Here is a 19,670-nt window from a genome sequence, read left to right as displayed (position 1 = left end):
GGTACATGCTACGATATGGATGAACCTTGAGGACATTGTGCTGAGTGAAATAAGCAGTCACAAAAGGAAAATTACTGTGTGATTCCACTCACAAGAGGTATCTAGAGCAGTCAAAATAATAGAGGCAGGCCAGGTGTGGTGGCTCACACCTGTAATACCAACACTTTGGGAGGCTGAGGTGGATGGATCCCTTGAGGTCAGGAGTTCGAGACTAGCCTGGTTAACATGGTGAAACCCTAACTCTACTAAAAATACAAAAAAATAGCTGGGTGTAGTGGTGGGCACCTGTAATCCCAGCTACTTGGGAGACTGAGGCAGGAGAATCACTTGAACTTGGGCAGCAGAGGTTGCAGTGAGCCAAGGTCACGCCACTGCACTCCAGCCTGCATGACAGAGCAAGACTCTGTCTCAAAAAAATACTAATAGAGACAGAACTAGAATGTTGGTAGCTGCCTGGAGCTGGGGGTTGAGGAATGGGGAGTTAAGGTTTAATGAGTACAGAGTTTCAATTTGAGAAGATGAAAATGTTCTGGAGATGAATGATGGTGAGGGTTGCAAGACAATCTAAATATACTTAATACACTTAAAACATTAAGACAAGTTGTATTACATACACTTTACCACAACTTAAAATTTTAATTTTTTTTTTATATGAAATGAGCCCCATGGCAGGGGTCAGGGAATTTGAAAACAGTGGTTCTTAAACCTTTTCCTTGGGTCAGGCCGCTGGGGTGGAAGGATTGAAAGAAGGTACCTTACAACAGAGTAGGCTTCGTGGCATGTGAGCTGTGAGGTCACCTGGGCCACCAGGCTCAGAAGGGCCTGTGCTGGGTTTACCGCTCTGCTGTCAGCATCTTAAAATTCTTAATATATTTTGGCTTTGGGGGTTAATTTTTTTTTTTTTTTTTGAGACAGGGTCCTGCTCTGTCACTGAGGCTGGAGTGCAGTGGCACAGTCATAACCCACCACACCCTCAACCTCCCAGAATCAAGTGATCCTCCCACCTCAGCCTCCCAAGTAGCAAGAACTACACACGCGCACCACCATGCCTACATTTTAGACTTTTTGGTAGAGACGGTGCTTCACCATGTTGCCCAGGCTGGTCTTAATTCCTGGGTTCAAGTGATCCTCCTGCCTTGGCTTCCCAAACTGCTGGGATTATAGGTGTGAGCCACAGTGCTTGGCCCTAAATTTTTTTTAAAGAAGGAGAGAATGCTTGAGATTTTTTTTTTCTTGTGTAAGTAATTTGGAAGATTTGTAATATATCAGCTTAAAAAAAAAAATCTACCTACCTTAAAATAGGGCCAGAAAACAGATATCTTATTTTGGAGGATTATAAGGATGAACATACAGATTCCTGCTCGATCTCATCACCCACAGAACAACTCAGTGTTAGTATCAAATATCATGGACCACCATCCCCGATGAGCAGGCATTTTCAAAGCTTCATATAGAACAAACTCCTTGAATTGGAGGCTTATAAAGTTAGTGAGGCGAGGCACAGTGGCTCATGCCTGTAATTCCAACACTTTGGGAGGCCGAGGCAGGTGGGTCACTTGAGGACAGGAGTTTGAGACCAGCCTGGTCAAAATGGTAAAACCTCATCTCTACAAAAAATGCAAAAAGTAGCAGGGCATGGTGGTGCACACCTGTAGTCCCAGCTACTCGGGAGGCTGAGGTGGGAGAATCACTTGAGCCCAGGAGGTGGAAGTTGCAGTGAGCCATGATTGAGCCACTGCACTCCAACCTGGGAGACAGAGCGAGATCCTGTCTCAAAAAACAAAGAAGCAAGCAAAAAACAAAAACAAGTTAGTTAGTGAAAAATACACAAAACGAAATATGAGTCGTGGCCGTTCATTTAGAAGTTTATTAGTTGCATAGGGTGCTATGAGGCGTCTTAGCAACAGATTAGAAATTTAAGATTTAGAAGTTCGATAGCTAAAATCAAAAGAGAGCTGGTTCAAGGTAAGTGGCAGCAAATAAATATTTGAAACATCGTGGAGGGAAATGTAACAAAAAGGGCTATGAGAAAAGGTTTGTCTATTAAGATAAAAAGGAAACGCAGATGTACGAGGGTCCTACGGGGTCCTGTGATTCTGTCAGCAGCACCCAGCAGACCGCCCTGAATGCAGACGGTGCCTCGTACGCGGCATTATCCAGGAAAAGAGGGCACCATGTGATCTAAAGATCGTTTGTCTTTCACTGTGTAGCGTGTTTTGATCCATCTTTGAAAAGTTACAACTCTGTAAACATACTATAAAACCACTGAATCGGACGTGTCAAATGAGTCAGTTGTATGACACGTAAATTTATCTCGACAAAGCAGTGGCATTAATATCTTATTGCTACTGTAACAAATTATCACAAACAGTGGACTAAACAATACAAATGTATTATCTTACAGTTCTGGAGGTCAGAAATCCCAAGTAGACTAACATCAAAGTGTCGGCAGGGAACACACTCCTTCTGGAGGCTTCGAGGAGAACGTGTGCCTGGCCTGTCCCAGCCTCTAGAGGCTACCTGCATCCGAGGCTCATGGCTCCTTCCCCCTCCATAGCCAGCCACCCCCGCCCCACCTGTTGCTGTCATCATGTCTCCTTCCTTGACTCCTACCTCCTTTATCCCTCTAAGGACCCATTCGGTTACACCAGGCCAAGCCAACACTCCAGGATAATCTCCCCATCTTGCCATTCTCAATTCAGTCACATCTGCAACGTCGTTTTTGCCATGTAAGGTTCTGGCTCATCCAAAGTTGTGCCAAAGATCTGGACATCTAACTGTGGTTGCAGGTATGTTGTTCTGGAGATGATAAGCAATTTGCTCCTGGCAGGCACTCGAGGGTGCTACCAACCAAGGAACCAGTCTGAATTCTTGGTTCGGGGGTTTTTCAGGTGACACAGGTAGTACGAATTGGAGCTCCGAAACTTTGAGGATTGCTCTCTGGTTACAAATTCCCAGGGCGGTTAGAAAAGCAGACCCAAGGCCAGGCGCAGTGGCTCACAGCTGTAATCCCAGTAGGTAGGGAGGCCAAGGCAGGCGGATCACCTGAGCTCAGGAGTTGGAGACCATCCTGGCCAACATGGTGAAACCCTGTTTCTACTAAAAATACAAAAATTAGCCAGGTGTGGCTAATTACAGCCACACCCCTGTAATCCCAGCTACTTGGGAGGCTGAGGCAGGAGAATCACTTGAACCCGGGAGGTGGAGGTTTCAGTGAGCCGAGGTCGTACCACTGCACTCCAGCCTGGGTGACAGAGTAAAACTCTGTCTCAAAAAAAAAAGAGAGAGAGAGACAGAAAGAAATGCAAACTTCCACGGTGGGCAGACTGGCTGAGGGCAGGAAGGAGCAACAGAAACACAGCCAGTAGTGGAGACACCATGACTGTAGGCCATAAAAATGCAGGACTTTAGAAAAGACCCAGCCACCCTATAACTGCCGTGAGCTGCCAGAGGCTCAGGTGTCCCCTGAACGATGTCTGTTTCTGGACAAAGATGCAGCTGCAGAGATGGCGCCCTGTGTCCCTTCCCCCCTCGCCTGGTGTCACAATCAGCCCTCATCAAGAGCAGGAGTCAGAGTACCCTGTCCTTTATGGCCTGAAAGGGCTATTTTGGAGATCACAGCACATTTGAAGTATCCAGTTTTGAACTATATGGTTGATATAAGTTTGACCTGCAGCAGTGGCTAAGCCTAGGAGTCAACACTGGTAAAAGACAACCACACTGCCCATGAATACAACCGGAGGAAAAGCATTTCTATGGCACAAGAGCTATTTGTAGCTACCAAACAAAAACTCACTTCAGCTGAATTATAAGTTTTTGGTGTTACAGAGAAATAAGTGAGATGTTTAATACAGAGCCCGTTGCTTTTCTAAGACTATTTCCTTTTCATAATTTAAGAAATATTAAATATAGAAAGAATAATAAACATCCTCATATCTCCACTCTCCAGAACTAACTACTTTTTAAGTAAACAAAACCTAAATGATTCCCTTAGCACCACCACCCCAGCCTCACACAAGCATCCTCCCACTGAACACACAGGGCCTCTGGATGCCAAGGCCTGCAACCCTTGCGTCCTTTAGGAAATTATGTCTGAGCGCCTGATGTGCTCGAAGCACCTGCTCCAAGCTTAGTAGGCCAGCTGTGTGTCTTCAAACCTTTCCACTAATCCAAAGCAAATTTTTCACCTTTTTTCCCCAAAAGTACTGAGTGAGATGAGACAGATAATGGGAGAACAGGAGTCTCTTGTTTCTGGATCCTCCAGGGACCACCCCGGAAGGAGAAAGTCCCTGGGAGACGGCAAGCAGTGGCAGGAAAAGCCACAACCACCGGCCTCTTGCAGAGCGGACTCAGAACATGCAGTGGGGGTTCTGCCCCAGGCCCTTCCTCCCTGGGCAGCACACACAGGTAGGACAGAGAACCTGGGCGCGAGGGAGAGACCTGTGTGGTCACGCATTAACCCATCAGCCAACTGCAAACTTCAGGACCCTGCTGCGTGGTCCCGAGGGACATCCAGTGAAAGCTACGGAGGAGCTCCCCAACACCTGCAGACGGAGCTCAACAAATCCACATGACGAATCAAACCCAGCCTTTTGGCAACATTTTGTCCCAGTTAGATTAATTCCAATATTTTTTATTCTTTTGGAAGAACTCCTGCCTCAAGCTTTGTAGAAGACGTACATAAACACCTAGAAAAGATATGCCAATCAGCCAGGGTTTTCAAAAGCCTCACATATGCCAGGCTATGGCATTGCCACCCTTAATGTCAGATTAGAGGCACCAGTAGAAGGCGGCAATGTGCCTGATCTACCTCTAGAGGTCAGCCTAACACTAGGACTCAAAATACTGGCTCCTAACCAGCCGTGCTGAATTTTTACTTAAAATTAGAGAAAAGGAAATGTTAACAGTTCTCACGGTAGGAATAGGGTATGGGTGGTTTTAATGTTTTTATGTTTCTTTTTTTGAAGTGTACTCAGAAGGAGCATGTATTTATTTTTTAAAAGGATTGAAGAAATTGAAACCTCTGTGCCCTGACTATGGGAATGTGGAAATGGCACAGCTACAGTGGAAAACGTATGGTGGTAACTCAAAAAGTTAAAAATAGAACCACCATACGATCCAGGAACCCCACTGCTGTGTGCACATCCAAAAGGACTGAGGGAGGATCTCCAAGAGATTTGCACAGTCATGCTCATGCAGTGTTGTCAACAGCAGAACACAGAGGCAGGCAACCCAAAGTCCACCCATAGATGGAGAGGGTAACAAAACAGGGTTTCACACCTACAGTGGAATCTTACTCGGCCCACAAGGGAAGGAAGTCCTGTCATATGCCACAATGTTGATGAACCTACCTACCTACCTACCTTCCTTCCTTCCTTCCTTCCTCCCTCCCTCCCTCCCTCTTTCTTTTCTTTATTCTTTTCTTATTCTTTATTCTTATTCTTCCTGTCTCTTTTTCTTTTCTTTCTTTCTTTCTTTCTTTTCTTTCTTTTTTTCTTTTTCTTTCTTTCTACAGAGTCTCGCTCTGTCACCCAGGCTGGAGTGCCGTGGCACAATGTTGGCTCACTGCAACCTCCACCTCTTGGCTTCAAGCTATTCTTCTGCCTCAGCTTCCCAAATAGCTGGGACTACAGGCATGTGTCACCACGTCCAACTGATTTTTGTATTTTTTAGTAGAGAAGGGGTTTCACCATATGTTGGCCAGGCTGGTCTTGAACTCCTGACCTCAGGTGATCCACCAGCCTCAGCCTCCCAAAGTTCTGGGATTACAGGCATGAGCCTCCATGCCCAGCCTAGGATGAACCTTTTACTTAACATTAGGCTTAAGTGAAATGAGCCAGACACAAAAGGACAGATGCCATATAACTCCACTTAAATAAAGTGCCCAGAGCAGTCAAACTCACAGAGACAGAAAATAGAATGATAGATGTGAGGGACTGGTGGAGGCATGAAAGGAAAGTTGTTTAACAGGCACAGTGTTCAGGTTTACAAGATGAAAAAGCTCTGCAGATTGATTGCACAACGATGTGAACGTACTTAATGCTACTGAACTATTATACACGTTAAAATGGCAAAGGTGGTGAAACTTCATGACAACTAGAATTTAGAAGTAAGTTGATTTTGGGTGTAACAAGCTTGCAAATTTTACAGAACGAGTTAGAAAATCGTTTTGGCTAGTATATTCCATTTAATTCATGCAATAATCTAGGTCGTGGACTTTGAATTACACACAGTAATATAAAGCACATCTGTTTATCTCTGCTCCCTCCATAAACCTGAATAAAACCAGGCTAAATGAATATTTTTTTAAAAGCATACACCTGGGCCGGGTGTGGTGGCTCACACTTGTAATCCCAACACTTTGGGAGGCTGAGGCAGGCGGATCTCTTGTGCTCAGGAGTTTGAGACCAGCCTGGGCAACATGGCCAAAAGGCTGAGGTGAGAGGATCACTTGAGCCCCAGAGGTAGAGGTTGCAGTGAGCAGAGATCGCACCACTGCACTACGGCCTGGGCATCAGCGCAAGACCCTATCTCAAAAAAAAAAAAAAAAAAAAAGGGTAGGCTCACAAGGTCAAAGATTATTAGGAGACAAAATGGACAAAAGATGCTAATTTTTTGGAAAATAGGAAATTATGCAAAAGTAGTCAGGTAAATGACTGAATAAGGTGGAGAAAGCTGAAACTTAGGCCGGGGGCTAAGGAAAATGCCAATGAAAAGCATGTCACAGCACCATCTGAGAGACATGGAAAAGATCAGAATCCACAGGTACCAAGGAGGACACAGTGTGAGGAGTGGGAGCTGACAAGAGTTGACTGAAAGTGGTGCCACTCCTAAAGAAGCCCAACCACAATGGGCCAGACACAACAGAGGGCATGGGGGGTGCTGCAGAAGCCAGGGGCGTCAGATAGAGACCCTGAGAGGCAAGAGCCATGAGCACACACACCACATACACACAACTACACACACCACATATACGCACTACACACACCACACACAACTACACACACCACATATACACACTATACACATACCACCATACACAAAACTACACACACCACATATATGCACTGCACACATCACCATACACACAACTACACACACCACATATGCACACTACACATCATATACACACAACTACACACACCACATATACGCTCTACACACACCACACACAACTACACACACCACATATACACACTATACACATACCACCATACACAAAACTACACACACCACATATATGCACTGCACACATCACCATACACACAACTACACACACACCACATACACACAACTACACACACCACATACTATACACACCAAATATACACAAAACTACACACACACCACCATACACACAACCACACACGCCACATATATACATAACTACACACACATGCCACATACACACAACTGCACACACCACATATACACACTACACATACCACACACAACTACACACCACATACTACACACACCACATATACACACTACACACATACCATTATACACACTACACATGCCACATATACTCACTACACACACACACCACCATACACACAACTACACACACCACATATACACACTACACACACCACCATACACACACCACATACATACAACCTCATACATCACATATACATAGTACAATATGAGGATTACTCATAGTCATATTGAATTTCCAAACTTAATGTTTGCATTTACCATTTTTAAATAATAGATTAAAAAGTTAGTTGTCTTACTTTGATAATTTTGGCTTAGGACCTATCACATTTTTGATGCTTTTGGTCACGGTTCTGTCTCTAGAACTACACACACAACTACACACAGCCCACATACACACTACACATATACCACACACACACAACTACACATATCCAATATACACACTACACACACACCACACACACACCCCATATATACACTACACACACACCACACACACCACCATACATACCTACACACTATATACACACTACACACATATCACATACACACACCACACACACCACACACATACACTACATGCCACACACTACATACATACCATATACACAGAACTATACACACCACATATGCACACCACACACACACCACACATGCCCCCACACCACATACACACACTAATACATGCAACTACACACACCATTACACACAACTACACATAACACACAAACATACACGCTACACACACACCAAATACAACTACACACACCACATATACAGACTACACATAGCACACACACATACCACATACACACACCACACACACTCCCGAGTAGCTGTGATTACAGGCGTGCACCACCATGCCCGGCTAATTTTTTATTTTTAGTAGAGTCAGGGTTTCACTGTTGGCCAGGCTAGTCTCAAACTCCTGACTTCAGGTGACCCACCTGCCTCAGCCCCTCAGCCTCCCAAAGTGCTGGGATTACAGGCCTGAGCCACTGCACTTGACCTGTAACATAAATATTCTACTGTGCTGTTAAGTTACAGAGCTTTGACTCCTAGGTCTGAAAAAGGCACCGACCCCTGCTAAATCCTGAGCTCTGACACCAGTTGAAGGCTCATCTTTAGACCCAGGAGAAGGAGAAACTCAAAATGAACTGTTTTCATGAGACACAGGGCCAGAAATCAAAACTATGCAATCCCTCTAGACCCAGGTACTATTAAGGAAGAGATGGGTGTGTGAGATTGTAAGGGCCAATTTTGAGGGGCAAGATTAGTTCAGAGTATTTCTATAAATTAAACATTAATATCAAAACACACATGCCTATGGAAGGCCAGTGTCTGGGCCCATGTGTCGGAAAAACAGGGTTTTCTTGGAGCATTGATCTGCTCTTTAATATAAAATTATACAAGGTTATAAAAAGTGTATGGAACTCTCACCTTATGGTCAAACTGATTAGACAGATTTATTTATAATGTTTTATTAAAATTAATAACATACCATACAAAGGTAAAATTTGGTTTTCTCTTTTTAACAAAATGTTCATGTAAGAGATAAGAGATTTTTGTTTATCTTTTCAGTAAAACCACAGAAGAAAAAAAATAGAGGGAAGGAGAAAGAATTTAGCCGGCCACATGCTATCTTTATTAGGTCTCATTGTTTAGGAAACTGAGTCTCCTCTCTATCAAGAGAAAACGTTTTTGTATTATAATTTTGGCCAAATGAATGATTGTTTTATAGTAACTCGTGATCCTATTTTGTGATATCAAGTGTCTTGAAACTTCGATATTTGACAGACTTCCCAACAGCAAAATTTCAGGTTTTAAATTATCTGACCTTAAACTAACTTTTTTGGATATTAGGTTCCCTGAAGTCCAAGAGAAGCATATTGGGCTTATTAGGCTTATTTGTTATGTTAGAATTATGCAAGCCAGGCATTGCAGCACTTTGGGAAGACAAGGTGGGGGGATTGCTTGTGCCCAGAAGTAAAGAGATCAGCCTGGACAACACAGCAAAACCACATCTCTACTCCAAAAATACAAAACTTAGCTGGGTGTGATGGCTCATGCCTGTAGTCTCAGCTACTTTGGAGGCTGAGGTGGGAGGATTGCTTGAATTCAGGGTGCAGAGATTGTAGTGAGCCAAGATCGTACCACTACACCCCAGTCTGGGCAACAGAGCGAGACCCTGTCTCAAAAACAAACAAACAAACAAAAAATGCAGGAAGAATTTCAAATCTGAGGCGTTGTTTAGCTCCCTTTGGGTTATGTTTACATAGATGTGTTGTTAATGTGTTCCAGGATTATATGAGTTTCTTAAAGTTCTGATATGTCTTAGTATGTTGTCAGTAATATTATGATTTTTATGTTAAATTGTTGTATGCTACAGAAATAACCAAATTTCCTTGTCAACAGCGTCTTTAACTATGGCTGTCCTAAGACTTTTGCCATCCACAGTTGTTGTTTTGTGTTGATTCTTCTCAAAAAGTGACTTATAATCAGCCATTGTCCAGGCCTTTCTTCTTTGGGGGGAATTCATGAAAAGGACTCTTGAATGCAAGTTTCTGATAACTTTGGAGATTGTGCCATTGGATATGAGAGAAAACTTCAGTGTGTCAGTGGAAAGACTGATGTGTTTACGAAGATGGCTAACAGCATGAAGCAGAGCAGGAGTTGATTGCATGGACTGAACTAATGGAGATTGAAAAACTTTTATGGCTTTTTTTGTTTGAAATATTGCTGATTCTTTTTATTTTGTTTTTCAGAGTCTGAAGAATTTTTTTCTTTTGAGACATGTAAGGTCTTTAAGTATCATTTAAGTATATTGAGCAGAGTATATTTTTGGAAACAGAATTTGAGGCATATTTCTCTCTCCGACTAATTTATCCAGAATTTGCAAACTATTTGTGAATATTCTTAATTCATGGCAATCTGTTTGTTTGCATACAGTTAAAACAATATTTTTCTTTGGTAATGGGACACAGTTGAAGGAACTGGTTGTTTTCCTAGGGCTTTGATTGAAATGGTCTTGTGAGAGGTTCAGCAAAGCCAGTGTAGGGCAGCCAATGTGAACAGCGATTCTTGTTGCATTTTGTGTGGGTAATCAGGCCAAGTATGTGAGAGACTGAAGCTTATTTTGCAGGTAGATTGGTCCTGCTGTGATTTGTCTCTGGTGAAAGTGGGGGACTGAAGAGAAAGATTGTGTTTCGGAAGAAAAACTTTAGTATTAGATTAACCTTTGATTCCTGGATGGCCATGAGGTCATCCATAGTATGGAGCGACCCACAATGCCTCTCCCCAGCAGAAGCAGCCAGAAAGACTGATGACCAGATGCCCCATGGTTGAGGAATCTATAAAGAGGGGACTGAAACCGACCCAATTTTTTTGGTAAACATAGAAATTGATCCTTCTTGTCTTAAAGCTTGAAACTTATATTTGTTTTATCTGAGTTCCTTTCTCAGGAAATGGCATTCAGTCCTCTCAAAAAAAAGGATAGAACTGAAATTCACCAGATCATCACATCCAGGCAATGAGACCCCAGGCCCCTCATTCACCATGATTGTTTCCTTGCTCCTCCCTAGATCCTGTTTTCCTACACATTACTACATTTCTTCCCTGCTATCCCTGTTATATAAACCCCTAATTTTCGGTGGCCAGGGAGATGGATTTGAGACTGAGCTCCCATCTCCTTGGCTGAAGCACCCGATTAAGCCTTCTTCCTTGGCAGTACTCCTCATCTCAGTCATTGGCTTTCACTGCGGTGAGCGGCAGGGCCTAGACCAAACCCCTGGTGTTTTGGTAACAAAACCACCTTATAAGGAAGGTATTATTAAGTGTCCATATCCCAGATGAGGAAACTGAGATTCGGTGAGTTACCCGGCTATGAAGAAGATTGAGACAGATGCGACTGCAAAGCTCACAGTCGGCCCCTGAGCCACAGAGTCCCTCTGCACTGCTCCCTTCTTTTCATACTGTGCTGCCTGCCTTCTATCTACAGTATGACTCCAGGTATAATGCAGCCTCCTGAGGAATAAAGGACACACAAACATTTCTTTCACAAATCTCTGTGCCAGCCTATCATGAACTCCCAGGGGGATTTCTGGCAGGGTCTTTGGCTCCCACCTATTCCCAAAGGTCTGAGAACCCGAGGAGCTAAAGATAGGGAAGAAGCAAGCAGACGGGGAAGATCAGGTAAGACTAGTTTAAGGAGGTGAGTCTACCTCATCTCCGGCCAACAGAAATCCTAGAACAGCGGAGGCAAAGAGCAGAGAGCAGTGAGGAAATAAACAGGCCAGGGATTGTTCCTTACTGGACGGCTGTGCCGTGCTGTCTGCTTCGACACTGACATCGCTGCTGTTTCCAGGCCCTGATTATGCAGACGCAGAGGGCTGAGCCAGACTCCACCCCTGACTCCAGCCCGAGGGATTCTTAATTCCATATGGGCAGGTTAAATTGAGGCTGCACAGAAATCTTCGATTAACTTAATGTAAAGCAAAAGAGTCGGAAGGCAGCCTAACCTCAGCCCGTGTGGCACGGTGATAGTGTGTGGACCCTAACAATCGTGGTAAGTGTTCCTGAAGTTGGGGAGAGGGCAGAACACCCGACTTTTCATTGAGAAGAGTAGCTCCAGACTTCTGTTTGACAGCACAGTGTTTTAAAAATCTGGCATGCCTGTCTCCAAAGACTGTCTCCAGCTTCCCCAGGTCTCCACCCCACCCCGTTATTCACACCCATTAGCCAACCCCACCCCCTTAGACTTCGGGATCTGCAAACCTCACAGTGAGGCATGTGAACTTAAATGTACCATAGGAAGAAAGAAAACGGCCTCTGTCTGTCACACAGGAGGGCTGTGGGTCTGCCTGCCTGGATCCACCCCATGGTGGCCCGTCAGGGTCCCTGCCGTCCCCTCCGCTCCCCCTCCTCATTCAGAAGGTCTCCCTCCAGGCGGTGGTAACATTGGGATCTGGGTAGCAGGGAGACAGGGGAGGAGAGGGCCTGCTTAAGCATCAAGGCAATGAATTTCACGAAAGTTTACACTGGAGTATCAAGCACTGGCCCAGTTAATAAATGGGGTACTCTGGTTTCCTGTTCGTCATTGTTGGAAACCTCACAGGGAGACAATGGTCAGTGAAGGCAGAGTCACACCATTCTTGAGTGACAGCACCGACACTTCATAGCCCAACCGTGACTGCCAACATGCGTGCGTCTAGATACATAGCACGCAGGATCATGCCGGAACCATGCAGCCTTAGAATAAGTAGCAAGATCACTTGGAATCCTGCCGCCCAGAGTCAACGTATTAGTATTTCGACTTCTCCCCAATGCTTTGGATATACAATTAGCATATATTTGAGTTTTACTAATCAGATAAAACAAGACTATTTCTGTTTGGGAAGAAAACTAAATAAGGGAAATGAAGCAATTATTTGATCTGTCCTAATGAGCTAAGTGACAGCAGGATCTGTAAACTCACAAGGAAGTCGGGTTGAACAACCTGGCTGAACCCACAGCCATGGCCATGAACGTCTGGCAACAGACACAGGCGTGAATAACTTTGGCTGGCTTGGCTGGGCTCAGCTGGGCTCACTTATGTGGCTGCATTGAGTACTGGGCTAGCAGTTGGCGTCTAGCAGTCGGGGCGGTGCTGATTGGTGTTGGCTGATAGCTGGGCCACACACCTCCAGCTGACTAGGCTGAGCTGACCGGATGAGAAGGAAGGAAGGGTCCCCGCAGGAAGCGAGGGAATCTCAATTCCACTTGCGCTTTCCAGGTCTTCTGCCGTGCATGCCACATTCGCTAATGACCCATTAAGCCAGGGCAAGCCCATGGCCAAGCCCAGAGTCGGGGTGAGAATAGCAAAGTCACAGTGCACAGGGGAGTGCAGATGGAGACGAAAACAATTTGTGACCATATTCAGTTACTCTGGCCAACAGTATGAGGGAAAACTAAAAGTAAGTTTCAAATCAGGAGAACAGACCAATCTAGCAAAATCCCGATCAAAACAGAGTTCAAGATTAGGCCAGGGCAGAGACCTGGGTAGCGAGTTAAAAACAGGTCAGAGACCCCATTACTGGAAATGCACAAGAATTTCAGTCATTTAGGAGACAGAGTACAGGGCAGCTACCTAGTTTCAGAGATCACTGCTGGTGGCTTATTCACTCCTCGTCCATTCAGAAAGATGATTCACTTCTAGGTGGATCTAGTACCAGAATGACCCTGTACAGATGGTGGAGAGAGGGCAGCAGAGAAACAAAGATGGAAGGTCTCAGGTACCTAAAGGTGGCGATTTCAGACAGGGATGTAGGCCAGACAAAGCAGTGTGTTAGACCTCTGAGTTGGGGTGGTCACCAAGATGTCAACACAGCCTATATCAGGATGGCCTGGTTCCTTGAGGACAAGAATGGCCCACCCACTACATGGAAATGAGACCAGCTCCAAATCATAAGAACTAAAACACTCCTGATCTGTAGGTCCATGTGACAACTCTGTTTACTTGATTTGCTTTTCCTTTCTTTTCTTTTTTTTGTGACGGAGTCTCGTTCTGTCACCCAGGCTGGAGTACAGTGGTACAATCTTGGCTCACTGCGACCTCCACCTCCCATGTTCAAGTGATTCTTGTGCCTCAGCCTCCTGAGTAGCTGGGATTACAGGCACCCATCACCACGCCCAGCTATTTTTTTTCTATTTTTAGTAGAGATGGGGTTTCACGATGTTGGCCACACTGGTCTCCTGACCTTGGGTAATCCACTCACCTCAGCCTCCCAAAGTGCTGGGATTATAGGCATGAGCCACCGCGCCCAGCCAGATTTGCTTTTCTTCTTAAAACACAGCTTCATCCTCTAAACTTCTTACTTGAGACCTAATGTATGCCAAACACTGGGAATACAATGGAGAACAGACAAAATAGTGAAGCATCTGCTAATAAGTTTCTCCAAGGGCAAGCCACCTTTCTATCATGAACTGTAAACACGCTAAGTTTTAAGTTTCGTATTGTGCCACCCTGTCAGAAAAAGATTAGTCTTGGACAACAGTTTCTTTGTTTTTTCAAGTTCACTAAGATCCCTTGGCATGGTATGAGTTGTGATCATTTCTTTAATCTTCTAATGTTTTATTTTTTTTTAATCAGCTTCACCCAGTTTAAGTTCATTTTTACAAGTTCAGAATCCATATGTACCATTTCTACTATTTCGTACAGTTAGTGTTTAATAGGTCCAAGACACACGGGATATTCATGCAGATGTAGTGAAATTTCAACCACATGACATTTTCTAATATGAAATATCCAGGCACAGTGGCTCACGCCTGTAATCCCAGCACTTTGGCAGGCCGAGGCGTGTGGATCACCTGAGGTCAGGAGTTTCAGAACAGCCTGGCCAACATGGTGAAACCCCGTCTCTAATAATCATGCCACTGCACTCCAGCCTGGGTGACAGAGCAAGACTCCATCTCAAAAAAGAAAAAAAAGAAACCAGAATATGGGAAGAGAGCCAAACTGCAAGATGGAACAGATGGTGAGAAAAAAGTGTATGAGGAATATGACTGGAAACATGACCTTTGGAGACTCTATAAAAGGTTCCTGTGACTCAGTTAAAACAATTACCGGGGTCTTCCAGGCAAGATGGCCATAGAGGAACATCTCCGGTCTGCAGCTCCCAGCGAGATCAACTCAGAAGGTGAGTGATTTCTGCATTTCCAACGGAGGTACCCGGCTCATCTCACTGGGACTGGTTAGACAGTGGGTGCAGCCCATGGAGGTTGAGCTGAAGCAGGGTGGGGTGTCCCCTCAACCAAGAAGCACAAGGGATCGGGGATCTCTCCTCTAGTGAAGGCAAGCCATGAGGGACTGTGCCTTGCACTCTTGCCCAGATACTACAACCCACAGACCAGGAGATTCCCTCCGGTGCCTTCGCCACCAGCTCTGGGTTCCAAGCACAAAACTGGGGGCTGTTTGGGCAGACACCAAGCTAGCTGCAGGAGTGTTTTTTGTTTGTTTGTTTTTGTTTTTTATACCCCAGTGGTACCTGGAATGCCAGTGAGACAGAACTGCTCAACCATTCACTCCCCTGAAAAGGGGGCTGAAGCCAGGAAGCCAAGTGGTCTAGCTCAGCGGATCCCACCCCCACGAAGCCCAGAAAGCTAAGATCTACTGGCTTGAAATTCTTTCTGCCAGCACAGCAGTCTGAAGCCGACCTGGGACACTGGAGCTTGTGGGGAGGGGTGCCTGCGATTACTGAGGCTTGAGTAGGTGGTTTTTCCCTCACAGTGTAAACAAAGCTGCCCGGGAAGAACTGGCTGGAGCCCAGCGCAACTCAGCAAAGCCACTGTAGCCAGACTTCTTCTCTAGATTCCTCTCTCTGGGCAGGGCCCCTCTGTAAGAAAGGCAGCAGTCCCAGTCAGGGGCTTATTGATCAAACTCCCATCTCCCTGGGACAGAGCACCTGGCAGAAGGGATCAGCGTGGGCGCAGCTTCAGCAGACCTAAACGATCCTGCCTGCCAGGTCTGAAGGGAGCAGTGAATCTCCCAGCATAGCACTCGAGCTCTGTCTTTTAAGACAGACTGCCTCCCCAACTGGTCCCTGATCCCTGTGCCTCCTGACTTAGAGACACCTCCCAGCAGGGGTCAACAGACACCTCATACAGGAGAGTTCTGGCTGGCATCAGGCAGGTGCCCCTCTGGGACGAAGTTTCCAGAGGAAGGAACAGGCAGGAATCTTTGCTGTTCTGCAGCCTGTGCTGGTGATACAGGCAAACAGGGTCTGGAGTGGACATCCAGCAAACTCCAGCAGACCTGCAGCAGAGGGGCCTGGCTGTTAGAAGGGAAACAAACAGAAAGGAATAGCATCAGCATCAACCAAAAGGACATTAACACACAAACTCCATCTGAAGCTCACCAACGTCAAACACCAAGGGTAGATAAATCCACAAAGATGGGGAAAAACCAGCGCAAAAAGACTGAAAATTCCAAAAACCGGAACACCTCTTCTCCTCCAAAGGAACACAACTCTTTGCCAGCAAGGGAACAAAACTGAACAAAGAATGAGTTTGACAAATTGATAGAAGTGGGCTTCAGAAGGTGGGTAATAACAAACTCCTCCAAGCTAAAAGAGCATGTTCTACCCCAATGCAAGGAAGCTATGAACTTTAAAAAAAGGTTAGATGAGTTGCTAACTAGAATAACCAGTTTAGAGAAGAACATAAATGACCTGATGCAACTGAAAAACACAGCACAAGAACTTTGTGAAGCATACACAAGTATCAATAGCTGAATTGATCAAGCAGAAGAAAGGATATCAGTGATTGAAGATCAACTTAATGAAATAAAGCCGGAAGACAAGATTAGAGAAAAAAGAATGAAAAGAAATGAACAAACCCTCCAAGGAATATGGGACTATGTGAAAAGACCAAACCTACGTTTGACTGGTATACCTGAAAGTGGCAGGGAGAATAAAACCAAGTTGAAAAACACACTTCAGGATATTATCCAGAAGAACTTCCCCAACCTAGCAAGACAAGCCAACATTCAAATTCAGGAAATACAGAGAACTCCACAAAGATACTACTTGAGAAGAGCAACCCCAAGACACATAATCATTAGATTTACCAAGGTTAAAATGAAGGAAAACATGTTAAGGGCAGCTAGAGAGAGAAAGGTCAGGTAACCCACAAAGGGAAGCCCATCAGACTAACAGTGGATCACTTGGCAGAAACCCTAAAAGGCAGAAAAGAGTGATGGCTAATATTCAACATTCTTAAAGAATTTTCAACCCAGAATTTCATATCCAGCCAAACTAGCTTCATAAACAAAGGAGAAATATGGACAGCAAATGCTGAGAGATTTCATCACCACCAGGCCTGCCTTACAAGAGCTCCTGAAGGAAGTACTAAACATGGAAAGGAACAACCAGTACCAGCCACTGTAAAAACATATCAGATTCTAAAGACCATGGACACTATGAAGAAACTGCATCAACAAATGGGCAAAACAACCAGCTAGCATCATAATGGCAGGATCAAATTCACACATAACAATATTAAACGTAAATGTAAGGGGGCTAAATGCCCCAATCAAAAGACACAGACTGGCAAACTGGATAGTCAAGACTCTCAGTGTGCTGTATCCAGGAGACCCATCTCATGTGCAAAGACACACATAGACTCAGAATAAAGGGACAGAAGATTTACCAAGCAAATGGAAAGAAAAAAATAAATAAAAAAAGCAGGGGTTGCAATCCTAGTCTCTGATAAAACAGACTTTAAACCAACCAACATTAAAAAAAAAAAAAAAAAAAAACAAAGAATGGCATTACATAATGATAAGGGGATCAATGCAACACGAAGAACTAACTATCCTAAATATATATACACCCAATACAGGAGCACCCAGATTGATAAAGCAAGTTCTTAGAGACCTACAAAGAGACTTCGACTCCCACACAATAATAGTGGGAGATTATAACACTCCACTGTCAATATTAGACTGATCAGTGAGACAGAAAATTAGCAAGGATACTCAGGACTTGAACTCAGCTCTGGACCAAGTGGACCTAATAGACATCTACAGAACTCTCCACCCCAAATCAACAGAATATACATTCTTCTCAGCACCACATCACACTTATTCTAAAATTGACCACATAATTGGAAGTAAAACACTCCTCAGAAAATGCAAAAGAATGGAAATCCTAACAGTTTCTCAGAACACCGTGCAATTAAATTAGAGCTCAGGATTAAGAAACTCACTCAAAACCACACAACTACATGGAAACTGAACAACCTGCTCCTGAATGACTACTGGGTAAATAACTAAATGAAGGCAAAAATGAATAAGTTCTTTGAAATCAATGAGAACAAAGACACAATGTACCAGAATCTCTGAGACACAGCCAAAGCATTGTTTAGAGGGAAATTTATAGCACTAAATGCTCACAAGAGAAAACAGGAAAGATCTAAAATCAACACCCTAACATCACAATTTAAAGAACTAGAGAAGCAAGAGCAAACAAATTCAAAAGTTAGCAGGGGACAAGAAATAATGAAGATCAGAGCAGAACTGAAGAAGATAGAGACACAAAAGATGCCTTAAAAAATCAATGAATCCAGGAGCTGGCTTTTTGAAAAAATCAACAAAATAGATAGACCACCAGCCAGACTAATAAAGAAGAAAAGAGCGAAAAATCAAATAGACACAACAGAAAATTCTAAAGGGGACATCACCACTGATCCCACAGAAATACAAAGTACCATCAGAGAATACTATAAACACCTCTGTGCAAATAAACTAGAAAATCTAGAAGAAATGGATAAATTCCTGGACACATACACTTTCCCAAGACTAAACCAGGAAGAAGTTGGATCCTTGAATAGACTAATAACAAGTTCTGAAATGGAGGCGGTAATTAGTAGCCTACTAACCAAAAAAAGCCCAGTACCAGACTGATTCACAGCCGAACTCTACCAGAGGTACAAAGAGGAGCTGGTACCATTTATTCCAAAACTATTCCAAACAATAAAAAAAAAAGAGGGACTCCTCCCTAACTCATTTTATAAGCCAGCATTATCCTGATACCAAAACCTGGCAGAGACATAACTAAAAAAGAAAATTTTAGGCCAATATCCATGATGAACACCGATGTGAAAATCCTCAATAAAATGCTGGCAAACCAAATCCAGGAGCACATCAAAAAGTTTATCCGCCACAACCAAGTCGTCTTTATCCCTAGGATGCAAGCTGATACAAATCAATAAATGTAATCCATCACATATACAGAAACAATGACAAAAACCATATGGTTATTTCATTAGATGCAGAAAAGGCCTTTGATAAAATTCAACACCCCTTCATGCTTAAAAAAAAAAAAACTCTCAATAAACTAGGTATCGATGGAACATATCTCAAAATAATGAGAGCTATTTATGACAAACCCACAGCCAATACCTCACTGAACAGGCAAAAGCTGGAAGGATTCCCTTTGAAAACTGGCACAAGAGAAGGATGCTCTCTCTCACCACTCCTATTCAAAATAGTATTTTCAAAATAATATTGGAAGTTCTGGCCAGGGCAATCAGGCAAGAGAAAGAAATAAACAGTATTCAAATAGAAAGAGAGGAAATCAAATTGTCTCTGTTTGCAGATGACATGATTGTATCCTTAGAAAACCCCATCATCTCAGCTCAAAATCTCCTTAAACTGATAAGCAACTTCAGCAAAATCTCAGGATACAAAA

The 19,670-nt window shown here is 43.9% G+C and overlaps 1 protein-coding gene across 2 annotated transcripts in view; it reads right to left on the bottom strand.

Moving 5' to 3' along the window:
* Positions 1-19,670, bottom strand: part of CRYL1 (crystallin lambda 1) — a 124,232-nt gene that overhangs the window by 80,803 nt on the left and 23,759 nt on the right. The window lies entirely within an intron of this gene.

This window comes from Sapajus apella, unplaced genomic scaffold, assembly GCF_009761245.1.
Source record: "Sapajus apella isolate SASKATOON/1434 unplaced genomic scaffold, GSC_monkey_1.0 scaffold114, whole genome shotgun sequence".
In the NCBI taxonomy this organism is placed as follows: Eukaryota; Metazoa; Chordata; class Mammalia; order Primates; family Cebidae; genus Sapajus; species Sapajus apella.
Note: the sequence above shows the minus strand (reverse complement) of the source record. Positions and strands in the feature narration are given on the sequence as shown.